This window comes from Artemia sp. Qi Xiang Cuo, chromosome 17, assembly GCF_049724085.1.
Source record: "Artemia sp. Qi Xiang Cuo chromosome 17, ASM4972408v1, whole genome shotgun sequence".
NCBI lineage: Eukaryota > Metazoa > Arthropoda > Branchiopoda > Anostraca > Artemiidae > Artemia > Artemia sp. Qi Xiang Cuo.
Genome location: NC_142810.1, coordinates 53,403,923 through 53,419,262, shown reverse-complemented (window position 1 = coordinate 53,419,262; position 15,340 = coordinate 53,403,923). Strand labels below are relative to the sequence as shown.

Here is a 15,340-nt window from a genome sequence, read left to right as displayed (position 1 = left end):
ATCTAAATTTTCAAGAAAAGTCAATTGTGCAACAAATTTCACCTGTATTTTAATCCGTTTAGTCGAAGAAACCAGTCCTTTATTGTTCAGAGACTATAAAATGTCTGTTTTAAAGCTAGGTTTTCACTGAATGAAAACTAGTGAAATACTCAGATATTCTGACTTTCAGTGAATGATTTTTGATTTTCGGTCTTTATAATATTGATCAAAATCCTTTTTTTTCCTTGACATCAAATCAGTTTTAAGGTTTTCTCAGTTTAGTTGCCTTTTTTTTAATATAAAATTTGAATTGGGCTCATCTGGACATGAGATTGACAGTATTTGAATTTGATGTCTTATTCATTAAATGTCGTTCTTTTATCACGAAATCTCTAAAAAAAACTAAATTAAATAACTTAATGAAGGGCAAAAAACCTGGAATGGAGATAGTTTTCTTTTTTGAAGGGTTTCAGCTCAAGTTGTGTATGGGAGAGAGATGGCCTCTTTTGATTGTTCTGGGATGAACCAACAAAATTCAATCTATTTAGGCTACCGTATAACAGAATTGCTGCAGTTCGTCACTTAAAATACAGAAAGGTCAATAAATCCGTCTTGAATATTGGAATGTTTTGATCTATGTTTTGTTCATCTTCTGACTTTTTTCCAAGCAAGATTTTCTGTTTTAAGTGTACATTCCAACTATTTTGTAGGATTCGTGCTCCTTTGTCTCTCTTGGAGATATGATATTTGAATTTATTAATTATTCGTATTCTATAGATTGTCAATTGTCTGGATTAGTTAAAAGACGCTCACTGTGCATTTGACTCACTCGGTGAAACATGGAAACACCTGACCTCTTGGGTATCAAGGCTGTTAAGAAAGGTAATTGGTGAAATATTATTGGCGATTGAGCCAATTTTCGGCTTATTTGTAGGACAGTCATTGCTATTTTCTACTTATTTCAGCTGCTTTTACTTCAAAATGAATGAAATAAGCTTTGAAACCTTTATGTTAATAATTATACACACTTTATATGTAACAACAATTCTTTAAAACTAATATCTTGCTAGTCATCGATTTTAGTTGCCTTTTTGCATTTTGATAAATGTTTAGTTTCAAATTAATGAACAAATCATTGGTATCAGTGGTATGGCCATCTCCCTAGAAAGGTGCAACAATTTTGAGATGGAAGCTATACGATTTTTCTCTCCTCCCTTGAAAAAATGGAATTACTTTAAACTCACACCGTTACCCTTTCACCGTTACATGGAAAGGGTATTCAAATTTTTGTTGTGCTTTGTTTTAAGCTTTGAAAATTTTTTTATAGTATCCTTGGATTTTTATTAGTAATTTTTATGTTATTTATCTTGCAGTGAGGACGGTCAAGCGGAGGTCTTGGCCAAAATATTTGCATTGTAGTCCATATTTTTCACTGGCTTGTATAATCCTCGTTTTTCTCTTTTTTACTATTTTTTCGTTTTATCATGATTAGCCAGTGGTCTCAGAAATTATTTATGTTTACCCCCTTTCTGTCTTTAGAGACAAAAAAATAAGGATTGTCTTTAGCTCTGTGGGTAAATACTACTTTTGAAATATTTTTACTTGGGATTTTAAAGGTTAACGTAAAATGAATTTTTATTGCTATTTAAGTGTCTTGAAATATTGGGCAGTTGAGAGACTACTAAAGCTGTGTTTTTCTTTATTGTTGTTTAAATAAGGTAGCATTCATATAAAGATTTTATGATCTTTTACCAGTAAATTCTGCATAACATTCTTAAAGTATAAGGAATTCCTCAGACCAAGGAAAATAATGAAATGTCTTGTTTTGATGGTCTTGCTGTGAACAATACATTTGTTTTTTTTTTCAAATGTTTTCAAATACAATCTGAAACAAAGAATTATCAAATGTTATGCTTATTATCAGATGTGTTTTTTCTTCATTACATTCTACAATACTGCAATAAGTGAACTGGTTGGATTTAAAACAAACAGAAGGTTGTTGAAGGCAGTCAAGAATTGTAGAAATGGTCTTAGTCAAGTGTAAATGCTTAAATGCATGTTCAGGTTCTCACTGTGTGTCCCTTAACTTGTTAATATTGTTTCTTGATTCTTTATCTGGTCAGACATTTTTCATCTCTACTTTATTAAATTTGTGCCTATGAAAATTAACCATACCCTAAGCTTGACCCTTCTAATTATGGATGTAATAAAAGTATTGCTTTTTTTTTAGGGAGATTGAAAGTAAAGGCATTAGGGTCCCATGAAATTTGGATTCTAAAAGTGAAAATTATGAGCCTTGTGAAATTTTAATGGGAACTGGAACCTGTTAGCCAATCCAAAATCCAGTAATGAGAGTGGCACTTCTAGGAAGGGTGCAATAAGTGGATTATTAAGAGATGATGGTCATGGTGTTAAGGGAGGTCGGAGTGTTATTGGACCCATCATAGACCCTCTAGCAAACATTCCAGTTTTAGGCAAAAAAAGTATCATGGCACCGTTGATAGATACTAATTATGCTCTTGGTAAAGCAGATGCTACAATTAACTGTAAATATTCTCTATTTTGATAAGGGGTTGGATTAGAAACATTCAGTTAGTTTAATTATATTGCTGCTTCTCATAAAAAAAGTGACAGACTCATCGCCCCTTCCGGGTCTTCATGCAATAATTCGGTCTTTGCTTTACATCCCATTTGAAATTCAGGATAGCTTTTTTGGAAGGGGTGTAAATACCAAAATAACTTTTCTTGCTACGATCTTCATTAACCAAATTAAAGGAGCAACCATCCACATGACCCCTCGGGGCTATTTGATGAACACTGCCCGAATCTTACCTTAAATCCTTGTAATTCTATGTAAATTAGTCAAAAGAAGCCTGGTCTTCAATTTCATCCAGAACTTGTGTTGCAATACATTAGAGCCATCACCTCCTCAGTAGTGAACTGTTATGTGAAAACAACTGTTTGTTTGGAAGTACTAATTCTACTTTGTCGTAGACAGCTCACTTGTCCTGCCTCAACAGTCTAATAGGATTAGAAGGTAAGTAGCCCCCTTTCCACGCCCCCTTTTCCCGCCTTTCCAACAAAGACCTCTGGTCAAAATTCTTAGATAGCCATTTTTGTCAGCCTTATTGAAAGATCGCCTCTTGGAATAACCTGATCCCTCACAGCCCTTGCAGCAATCGCTGTAAGTTAGTAATTTGCCCATTGTTTACATATTGGAAATATTGTGAGAAAATGTGGATACGTTTGAGCCGGGTTCTCCAAAAAGCCCATGCGGTAAGTGCTATGAGTTGAGCACTTTGCCTACGTTTGTGTATAGGATTCCTCATTGAGAATTGGGTTATTGAGTACTTTAGACTCTCAAGACAGCACTAGGGTTATTGAGGTCATTGTTATTGCATACGCACAACTTTCACGACATGGCGAGGGGGTTGTTCAACTAAGTAAAAGACAATATGTGCATATTTTTAATACTAACACTACTTCTATTATACTACTGTTGCTACTATGGCTGCTACTAATACTAATGTTAAGGGTATTAAAGGAAAAATTTTTATGATTGTTGGTAGGGATGTGGAACTAAATCAAAATCTACTATGTGTATGCAGGCTATCAATGGAGCATACCAGTAATATCTCAGGAACTATTTAGAGTATTAAGTTGAAACTTTCAGGGCATATTGAGGGTAATGCGTAATTGACAAAGAGACACCATGTGCATACTACTTATACTGATATAGCTACTGCTACTATTAACACTATTACTATTAAGGTGAATCTTTCACAGAATGTTTAACTAAATCAAAACTCACTATATGCATGCTGGTTGTCAAAAGGGTAATATCTATGGAAAGGCTAAGGGTATTTATTTAAAACTTTCTGGGTATGTGGAGAAGTATATTAAATAAACCAAAATTCACAATGTGCATACTACTATTACTATTACTGGTATTACTACTACTGCTGCAACAAATGCTATTACTGAGGCTAAGGGCATTAAGGTGGAACTTTCAAGAAATGTTGAGGGTGATTCTGAACTAAATGAAGACACACTAATTTACGTGCAGGTTGTCGAAAGAGCATGTCAGTTATATCTCAGGAAGTGCTTTGGGTTTTAAATTGAAACTCTTAAGTTATGACGAGGGGTTTAACTGTTGCTACTTTTAAGGCGCAGAGTACTAAGGTCAAATTACCAGGGAATGTTTAGGGGACATTACACGAAGTTAAACCACAATATGTTCATAAAGACTGTCAAAAGTGCTGATCAACAATTTTTCACGAACGGCATAGAGTATTAAGTACAAACTTTCAGGGTATGTTGAGGGGTATGTTAACATAATCACTCTTGGACTTTCTTTCAATATGGCAAGATTTTTAAATTATCAGCCATGTACAAAAAAACCTCTTCCTTTACAGAATTGCATCCGTTTATTCTTCACTCAATTCAAAGTATTCATCAACGAACAAGATGACGTATTTCTCATCCTTATATGCAATTTTAAGAAGTTCAAACTTTCTTGTTTCTTTCACCAGCAATTCAATAGCTAGATTCTCAGTTGAGAACCACTTCAGTTTGTAATAAGGAATACTTTAGAGGCATTAACATAATCTTTGGCATCAAGGACTATTTCAGGATTTGGGGAAATGTTTTGTCAAGACTCACAAGAAGATCATTTGTCAATGGCTGGGAAACCTCAATGAATCTTCCATCTTTTCATTTTCTTTTCAAAAGATTGAAACCCAGGGTTTATCGTACCAAAAAAAGTCTTTTTTGGAAGCCAGAGCCATTATTGAAGACGAGTTTTATCTAGACTATACTCCAGCTTTTTTGTCCTGTCTGTGCTGTTTATACTAGTGTTAGTAGTCTTAATAATAGTGATTTAGAACGATCCAAGAACGACTATTACAGGTATCTTAAATTCTTGCTTTATCTTTCCCGATCTTTCCGTAATAGTAATTTAATTTCGTTATATTCAGCAATAGATACTATTGAAACATTTCAATTATAAAGTTCTAAATTACTAATATTAACAACTCAGTGCAGCACCATGCCTTCTTAGGCCAACATAGCTACGACGCTCCTTCATCCCAATCTAACCAGAGCCTCTCTTTTTGCAAGCTCCCAGGAAATTCCCATTTCTCTTAAATCTTTCTTTTCGACATCCTAACACCCTAACCACAGACGACCTGCTTTCCATTTAGCCATAGATGGTTGGCCGAAAACGACAATCTTTGGTCATCTGTCATCCTTTATCTGGAAAACATGCCCTAGCAATCAACCTTTCTCTTCGAGAAAGGTTGATTAAAATTGCAATAAATTACTATTATGGAAAGATCGGGAAAGATAAAGCAGCAATTTAAGATATCCATAATAGTCGTTCTTGGATCGTTCTAAATCACTATTATTACGAATATTAACACCAGTATAAAAAGCACAGACAGGTTAAAAAAGCTGGAGTATAGTCTAGATAAAGCTCTTTCTCTTCTTCGCTCAAAGCTTTTGTGCCTCAATCTTTCTTTCATTATAGCCCTAGAAAGCGGGATTGAACCACGCTTTACTTACAGCCATCTGTTTGAAATACGGTAATTCAGCCAGGTACCCAAAACAATCTGCAGAGAATTTCGTAAAAAAATTGTTTGAATCATTAAAAATCGCGTCATTGATAAACTGACCCCAATTACCTTCCCCATTATCTTGGGTCATAATAATTAACAGCGCTGAATGTGTAATCGATGTTAAAATGAAGAATTGGTGCTATTATAATTATGATTGAGGCTACATAATTTATAGCTATAAATATTGAGGCATATCGGATTTAATAACCCCAAAACTTGAACAATGATCAAAATGAACATTTAACAGGAGTTTGGATATTATATCTGTTCCAGGAATGTCGAGTTCAAAACAAACCTATTTTTGGTACCCGAAAATTCTCAGGATATTTTATGGTGATTCTGTCAAGAAGAATTTATAAAGTTTGTGGATTAGAATTTACTTTTATATGAGCTTTTGAACGGTATTCACCTCTCTCTGAGGTTCTAGTCACCTGTTAGTCTAGAACAACAAGGAAAAAAAGAAGAAAAAAGAAATATTAGCGTTTCAAGTTCTTTTTTTAAACTACAATTAGATTTTTAGAACTAGTTTGGATCCTTTCCTAAGGAAAATTCTAAGTAACATCATTATTGTGGATTGGCGAATGGATATAGCTAGAACTAATGAATCCAATTATACAAGTGTCTGTTTTATTTTGGTGTAAGTTAGGGTGGCATGCTTGTCGCAAATTTTTTATTTCTGAGGAAAGATATACATTAAAAGATTTTTATTTCATTTGGCAGCTATTCACAAACACGTATTTTACTTTTCACTTTCTAAGGGGGTAAGGGCTGAACATCTATTGCATTGTAAATGTTGTACAACAAACTGACTTATTTTGGAGTTAAGTGTTTTACGTGATTTGCTCTATAATTTGTGTAGAAGCTGAAGATACAACCTCAAATGATGATAAAGATGTTTTTGGAAGGATACATCCTATATTGGCAATGGATCATGACACTAATAATTTTTCTATTCCTTCTGGCATTTCTGCAGATTGTAAACCTAATCCTGACCCTCTTAAACTGGAGTTAAATGTGGACGGAGACAAAGGTATGCTTAAGTATCTTCACCTTCTTCTGTGTATTTGTGTGTCCAAAATGAAAAAGCGTATCTTAAACTTCATTTAAAATTGTGGCAGGGCGTGGAAGATATGTGTTTGTTGCATCAAATGGTATGTGTTTCATGTATATAAAGGCCTGGTCATAATTTTCACTTTACTGAAAACGAACTTTATTTCCAGCTATACATTTTAATTATAGTAAAAAAAAATCACCATCATAACCATTACTGAAAAAACAAATGAATGCGGCTTGACTGTTTAATACACATATTTATTCCATATAGTCTTAGTAATTTTGATTTAATAATGTAGGGTTTAAAATATATTTTATTTCCAGTAAAGTTCAAACTATGATCTGGTCTTTAGAAGATGTGTGTTTGTTGCATAAGATGGTATGTGTTTCGTGTATATAAAGACCTGGTCATAATTTTCACTTTACTGAAAACACACTTTATTTCTAGCTATAAATTTTATTTATAGTAAAAAATATCACCATCATAACCAAGATTACTGAAAAAAACAAATGAATGTGGCTTGACTGTTTAGTACACATATACTAATATTTATTCCGGAAAGTCTTAGTAATTTTGATTTAGTAATGTAAGATTTAAAACACATTTTGTTTCCAGTAAAGTTCAAACTATGTTCTGGTCTTTAGAAGGCACGGGGGTGTGTCAGCCCTATTTCTTTTAGTTTCTGCTCGTATTGAGTTTGACTCTGTTATTTATTGTCATTTCTTTTCGTTCTGGGTTTTATTTATTTATCGACTGTGATTTATGGTAGTTTTATGCTTGGAAGATTATTTGAGTTTATTTTTGTTCATCTTTGGTTACTGAAGCTCTTTAATTTTCTTTGAAAAAGTCCTTTTGTGGGAAAAGTTTTTCGATACGATGTGCATTGGTGAAAAACAACGAAAAAATCGATATAAGTAAGAGGGAGCCAACTTCCCTCTTTACTTAGGCAGTGCTATTGAACTGCCTGATAGATTTTTATGTATTTTATTTATTTATTTTTTGGAGCTAATAGTGGTGCCTAAGTAAAGAGCGATATGGGCAAAATGTATTATTTATTTGTTTATTTTGTTTTAGACCAGGGCATTTCGTATAGAAGGAGTTGTCTTAGAAACTTCAAAATTAGCTCATTCGATTGGAAATTGAAATGGCTAGTGCCCTTTCAATAGTCAAAAATAATTGAAGGGCAACCAGATCCCTCCACGCCCATCATATCCCAAAACAAATCAAATCAAAATTTAGAGATAGCTATTTTGTTCAGCGTAGTTAAAAGGTCCGGAAATTATGTATTTGAGGATGACACCCCCCACAGCCCTTTGGGCAAGGGTTATAAATTATGCCCTGGGGGCATAGACGGATTTATTGTAAAATTGGTCGCATAAATTTCGGAGGGGGATCATTGAATTTATAATCGTTAATTCGGAAATTAATGTTTCTGAGGATGATAACTCCCAAGTTATTCAAGTTATCAAGTTATTCAAATAGATTTCAAGTTATTCCCTTCGGGTAAATAACGTTTTTATAGAAAGGGTGGTCGCATAAATTTTGGAGGTGGCTCATTGGACTGGTAATCAGAAGTTCTAGTGCCTCTTTAAGAGTCAAAGTGATCGGAGGGGAACCCTCCTCCCCACCCCACACGTCATATTTTCCCGAAATGTATGATAGAAATTTTGAGATATCTATATGTTCAAAAAATAGTCTAAAGTCCAAAGATCAAGCCCATTGGAGTTGAAAAAAAAACAGAGTCTGGGGGCAACGGTTTTTAGCTATGTCTGGGGAGGAGGGGGGTATATACAGTTTTTATGGAAGGAGTGGTCGTGTGAACTTCAGCAGAGGCTCATTGGAAACGTATAGTTCTAGTTCTTTTTTAAGAGTTAAAAGGGATTGAGGGCAACTATCCCCACCCCTCCCTGTCATCCTCTTTTGTCAATCAGATAGACCCCCCGCCCCCCAAATGAATCCGGTCGAAATTGTGAGATAGCGATTTTGTTCACATTAGTCAAAAGAGCATATAACAATGTCTTCAGGATGGATACAACCCCCTAGAGCTTAGGAGCAAAGGTTGTAAGCTATGCCCTGGGGCATGTAAGGTTTTTATGAAACGGGTGTTCGTATAAACATAGGATCGGATGGGGCTTTTTGATTTGAAGTCGGAAGTTCTAGTGCCCTTTTGAAGAGTCAAAAGTGAATGGAGGGTAACCATTACTCCCCCCCCCCTCCATGTTTATCATTCCTTAAAACACATCGTATCAAAATTTTAAGAGAACTTTTTTGTTCATCATTGTCGAAAGATCAAGTAATTATGTCTTTGGGGATGTCAACCTCCTCACAGTTCTTGGGATAATTCTTTCATTGTTTACATATACTAAATGCTATTGAGAAAGGTATTTATTTTGAAGTTTACTTTCCAAAAAGACGAAGGGTATTCAGCTCAGCTTTTCAGAGAATGTTGAGTAGAGTGTGGAACTAAATCAAAACATGTCAAATGTATACGGATTGTCCAAAGGGCGTAATTCAGGCATGACTGAGTGTATTAATTTTGAACTTTCGGTAAATGATAAGGCAATTGATAAAAAAGGCAATATTTGCATGATACCACTACTATAATCACAACCACTACTACTACCGCACTTTTCCATTTACAATATTGAGGGGGAATTTGAACTATTTTAAAAGACGGTATGTGTTTTTACATCGTCGAAAGATCGTATCTCAAGAATTGACTTTGGTATTCAGTTGGAACTTTCAGAGAATGCTTGAAAGGGAAGATCTTCTGACCAAAAGGCAATATAAACAAGCTACTACTCCTTACTACTATCAATGCTATATTTACTACTGCTGATGCTTCAACTAATACTTCTATTGGGACTACTTATTACTACTTATAAGGCTAAGAGCTTTGATATGAAAATTTCATCAAGTATATGGACAAACAGGTTATCATAAGGACATATCAGCAATGTCATAGCAATGGCTAATTGTATTGATTTGAAACTTCCAGGACTTGAAATAAAAGTTCAAATCGGGATAAAATCAAGGAGGCACACTTGTGCCTCTATAAAGAGGCGACCCACCACAATGTTAAGCGATTTCAGGTCCTAGAGGTCGCAGAGAGACGGCGGTAATCGCATTTTGTAGCCCAAGCTCAAACTAAGAACCTTGCAAAATTTAATCATCCTCCGACTTTATCTTCATGGGTTAAACTGGGCCAGAAGTTTGGACCCTCCCACCATAGCCCCCCTTTCACGGTGACTGATAGGGCTGAAATTTAGAGGTTAAGCTTTCCTAGGGTCCGGGAGATTATCCTCGAAATTTCAACTCAATCCGATCACTCCTTCCCTGTTTTCCAAAAACCAAATATAGCCACTTAAAGTTCATTTTTTTTTCTTTTCTTAGCCACCCCTACAGGCCACAGTTGGCAACGGATCCGGTTGAATGAGGACTCATTCGAAGCAGAATTCGACCTGTTAGGGCCTTTTGATATTTTCAGACCGAAAAAATTATCCCCCGAATTTACATTTTCGAACAACCTTCTTTTCCTATATTAGCCCATGTTAATTTTTCCGACCACAACCCCCCTTTAACGTTGTCTGATCGGGCTGAAATTTAAACGATGATCTTTCCTGGGGCCTGAGAACTTATCCTCGAAATTTCAGATCAATCTGGTCACTCCTTCCCTGTTTTCCAAAAACCAAATATCAAGTTTTTTGGGAATTTGCTTGCGTCGAAAATAGCTTCCATATACTAAAAAACAATTACTGTTGTGTCTGTATAGTCGAGCGGTTACATTCCAGACTTTCAGGAGGACAACCCGAGTTAGAGTCACAATCAGAACAATTTTTTTTAATACTGAATTCAAACTGTAAAAAGAAACTCAGTTTCTTTTTTAAATTATTTGAAAAAAATTACGTTTTCTAAAGAGTTAAAGAGGCTGAGTTACAAGGAGCAATAATAAGTAATAAACTGTACAAAAACGTCCAGAAATTATTTGAAAAAAACTACGTTTTCTAAAGAGTTAAAGAGGCTGAGTTACAAGGTCGAACCTTAAAACGTACAGGGATTAGGAGGCACAGTTGGGGGGCTGCCGCCTCCAAACCCCCGCTTTCGCAGCCTTTAAATAAAAAAAAAGTTTTTTAAACTGAAAGTAAGGAGCGACATTAAATCTTAAAACGAACAGAAATTATTCCGTATATGAAAGAGGCTGTGCCCTCCTCAACGCCTCGCTCTTTACGCTAAAGTTTGACTTTCTCACAACTCTTTTTTAAACAATAAAAACTTTAGCGTAAAGAGCGAGGCGTTGAGGAGGGCACAGCCTCTTTCATATACGGAATAATTTCTGTTCGTTTTAAGATTTAATGTCGCTCCTTACTTTCAGTTTAAAAAACTTTTTTTTATTTAAAGGCTGCGAAAGCGGGGATTTGGGGGCGGCAGCCCCCAACTGTGCCTCCTAATCCCTGTACGTTTTAAGGTTCAACCTTGTAACTCAGCCTCTTTAACTCTTTAGAAAACGTATTTTTTTTCAAATAATCCTTTTAATAGACCGTGATGATGATAACAGTGATAGAAATTCACAAAAATGCCAGATATTTCGTTAACATATGCAGTGACCGTCATCAATAGTAAAGCTAAACTAAAAAAGTTTAAAACAATAGTTTATATACAAAATCAAATAAAAATACATTTTGTTTAATTCTCTAATTCTTTTCAAAGCAAAGGCAGAAGCTAGCTTCTTTGAGCTTCTTGGATCCGGTTAATTAGCGTTCAATGATATAACACTTGGACAGAGGTCAATTACATTGGGTGAATTGAAGTTTGTCAGATTTTAATAAATTATCGTTGATAGAATTTAGCCCAAATTCACCTGTGTCACGATTGAAAGCAATATTCTTGAATAAGATTTTCTTTATTTCAAGAGTTTCATGAAAATTTTGCTTTAAACCCCGATCCCTAGAAATCCAAGAGACATTATCGAACAAAATAAAATGGTCTGGAAAAAATAAAATATGATCTGAAGGGGGGGATTTAAAGTTTACTGTTGAATTAGAAGAGAATACGAAACTTCTTTTTCTTGATGTTCTTCTTCTAAAAAAATGAAAATAGTCTGTATTTTAAAATTCATAGAAAACTGACAAATAACAATAGATTTATGTCTTATAGTACCGGTCACGCTCGCCAAGTAAAAGTTGGCTTAATCATTTCTTTAACTGACCAGATTTTTAGTATTTGCTCTCCAAAATTTTTTGAGGTGGAGTTGTCTTTTCTAAGGAAAATACTAATAAGCAACATGTATCCAGAGTGGTAAAATTTTCTAGAGATTTCTAAGGAAGTGTTGGAAACAACTCGCGAGAAGGATGTTTTTTGTTCCTTACCATGTGTACCCGGGCTAAGTGAAAAACTTAAAAGAAATTTACAGTGTAATGGTCTAAAGGTAGCTTTAAAGAGTAATAATACTTCGGGTAGTTTTCTAAATTCTGTGAAGGATCTAACTTCATTTTGGCAACAAAGTGGGGTCTATCAGATCCCATGTACTTGCGGAAGCTCATATGTGGGACGTACTAACTAGAATTTGGAAATGCGATTGTTACAGCATAAAGATTCTATTTCTTCGGCTTTAAAGCAAGATTCTAAGTATGAAAATTTTACTTCGGCCCTTTCAGAACATATTTTCATTTTTCCAGACCACTTTATTTTGTTCGATACTGTCTCTTGGATTTCTAGGGATCGGGGTTTAAAGAAAAATATTTGTGAAACTCTTGAAATAAAGAACATCTTATTCAAGCACAATGCTTTAAGTTGTGACAGAAATGAACCTGGTCTAAATTTTATACGCGATAATATACTAAGATCTGGTGAACTCAAGTTCAATTCACCCAGTGTATTTAACATCGGTCCAAGTGTCATATCAGTGAATACTAGTGAACCGAATGCTAGAAGTTCAAAGAAGATAGCTTCCGCCTTTGCTTTGAAAAGAATTAGGGAATTAAACAATATGTAGTTTTATTTGATTTTGTGTATAAACTATTGTTTTGGTTTAGTTTTACGACTGATGACGGTCACTGCATATTTGACCGAAATATGTGGTATTTTTGTGAATTTGTATCACTGTTATGATCATCACGTCTATTAAAAGGATTTATCCCTATTTGAACTTTTATGTAACGTCATGGAAAGGCAGTTTGGTCTCCGAAATTATCTACGTCATATTCCAGGACTTGATGAGAGGTATATTCAACTGACCAAAAGGCAATACGTTAATACTACTAATGCTACTAGTACTACTGCTATTACAAATAATACTACTAATATTATTGAATGTGTTTTATTGCCCACTCTGAAGATTCAAAATCACAAGAAGAGTAATAAAAAAAAAGAAAAATCTAAAGATAGACACTAATAAAGAAAAAAACTAAGCAAACAAACAAAGGAAAGGAAACAAAGCACACTTTTAATAAATACAAAACATAGTTTCACGAGACAAACTACATAATGACAAACGAGTTAACGGAGACTCGTACAAATGACCTAAAGCTCTTTTGTACGCACGTTATTCGATTTGGACGTGCTTAGGGCTAGGATCTATGGCAGAATATCCTCGGCTAAATTCCGAATTTGAATGCCAAGATGGCAAACTCAGCAGTTACTTAGTCAACTAATAATAGCTGGTGCGCGTTCTCCATCTTTCGGTGGCAGTGGCATCTTTCGGTGGCAGTGAGCATTTTCCAAAATGAGGAAATGTTTTCAACTCCTAGGTATCTAAACGAGTTCCTATGACTGATAACTTCTCCTGATGGTGTACGAATACAAGGATTGTGTTGCTGCTCATGACTAGAGTATACACGAAACTCTGTTTTTGAGGATCAAGCCCTGGTGTAAACTTCGGCTTGTCGATATCCTATTAGACAGCTGAGCCTTAAGTTGCCCATTCTCAAAAACCTGCCCCAAAACAACCTGGATAAACGAATGTAAATACCCATCCCGTAAAACACACATATTACCAATATCAACAACGGACTCAATTAGTGCAAGTAAAAATTGAGGATGCAAAACCGAGTCGAACTTGGCTGTGATATCTACGCTACACATGTAAAGTTGGGGTATGGGTGTAATCAAAATGGCGTAATATTGTCCTTACAAGTCGCTGAGCAGATGTGCAATCACAGTGAGCCCGGAAACCAAACTGCTTATCTCCAACCAGACATTTACTAATCAAATGAGGTGCTAAAATGCGCTCGAATACTTTACTAATCACGGAAGACGCTGTCATTGGCTTGTATCAAGAACATTTGGACTTATCCTCGATCTTTCTTGGGACGTTCAATGTTTTATCAGAGCAAAATACAAAAGACATCATCCCTAAATTAAGGCACATTAGGAAAAAGAGAAAAAACACTGATAAAGCAATGTCGAGCCAAGTTTCAGATGTTCGGAACCTATCCAGTCCGTACCACTCGATTGCCAAAATTTCAGGCGTTTAACTGCGATGTAAATATCAGAAGCTGCAATGCTTTCGGTTGATCGGTTAAGTTTTGACGAATTAAGCATATGCCGTAAATTAAATTCTAATTGGGAATTAAGGGACTCCCAAAAATTTGGTTGTAATGGCTAACCAAATTACTCTCTGAAATTAGTTGGTCATGTTTCAAAGGAGGTGGGGAGGACTGATTTAAAAGGTGCCACAGTTTTATCGGATTATCTCTAACTTCACGGGAAGCCTTTTCAACATTTTGAGCATGAGTCTCCGCCACAAAACGTTTAATAATTTTGGTATCTCGGAAAGCCCTGAACACATTTCCACTACGAGGTCTATCGCAATCGTGCCGAAGTCGATACCAGAATTTGGCCTTATGTTTCGCACGCATGATAGAAGTATTGTCCCAACCTCTTTTACGCGTGCCTATACGAACGTGGGGAAACGGTAGTGAATTTGTCTCAGCATATTTTAACGCATGGACTATATCGGCACAGAAAATATTAAGGGCTACATAATCTTTTTCGCACTCAAATGCTAGTAAGCTAACTGTCACTTTTTTCTTGCGGAGTATAAAGTCCAGGTGACTTTGGTATACGGTGGAATTAACTTTTTTCCATTTGCGTCTTTTGCGCCACTTCTGTTCAGAATGACTAGGGAACAGAGCTTGGAACGGAATTAACAGCTGGATTTCGAGGTGATTGCTACTTGCAACTTCATCGTTGACTACCCCTGAGCTACCTCTTGTGTCGGAATTCACAAAGAAATGGTCTATGTCAGAGGTTGAGCCCGATGCCAGGGGAATGAACGGAAACTGATTGTCTTTCTGCACGTGAGTATAAGACGGGGGAAGACTAGGTTAAAGTATGGAAAGCAATCTATCGTTATGTGGGCTACAGTTAAAGTCCCCGTATATGACTATCCTGTTGCTCTGACGCTTCGTTAAAAACCTGCTAAGGCGTGAACAAGCTCAGGTAAATTTGGCTACAGATTGTTGTTTCCGTTAGTTTGTTGACAAATAAACAGTCAGAGAACAAGGCATGTCCATAGGCAAACTCCACAGTCATAAAAAACTCACAGGCATCAAGTAACAGTCCATTCAGATAATTACTGGCAACGACAGCGAGGCTTCCGCTTTGATGACCCACTGCCAATGACCTTTTGGAAGGGTGACATAGGTTGGTCCTATTTGGCACACGATTAAAAATATTTTCACTCGTAAGCAGG

General features: G+C 35.7%; 1 long non-coding RNA gene across 3 annotated transcripts in view; it reads left to right on the top strand.

Moving 5' to 3' along the window:
• The window catches only part of LOC148942338 (uncharacterized), a 75,647-nt gene that overhangs the window by 6,470 nt on the left and 53,837 nt on the right, over positions 1-15,340 (top strand). The window contains exons 2-3 of one of the 3 annotated variants that reach the window (XR_016143170.1): positions 757-861; positions 6,454-6,624. This is a non-coding gene — a long non-coding RNA (uncharacterized LOC148942338). Of the gene's footprint in view, positions 1-756; positions 862-2,596; positions 3,017-6,453; positions 6,625-15,340 lie in introns of those variants that run through there. The other 2 variants (XR_016143166.1, XR_016143168.1) reach the window with 2 other exon arrangements.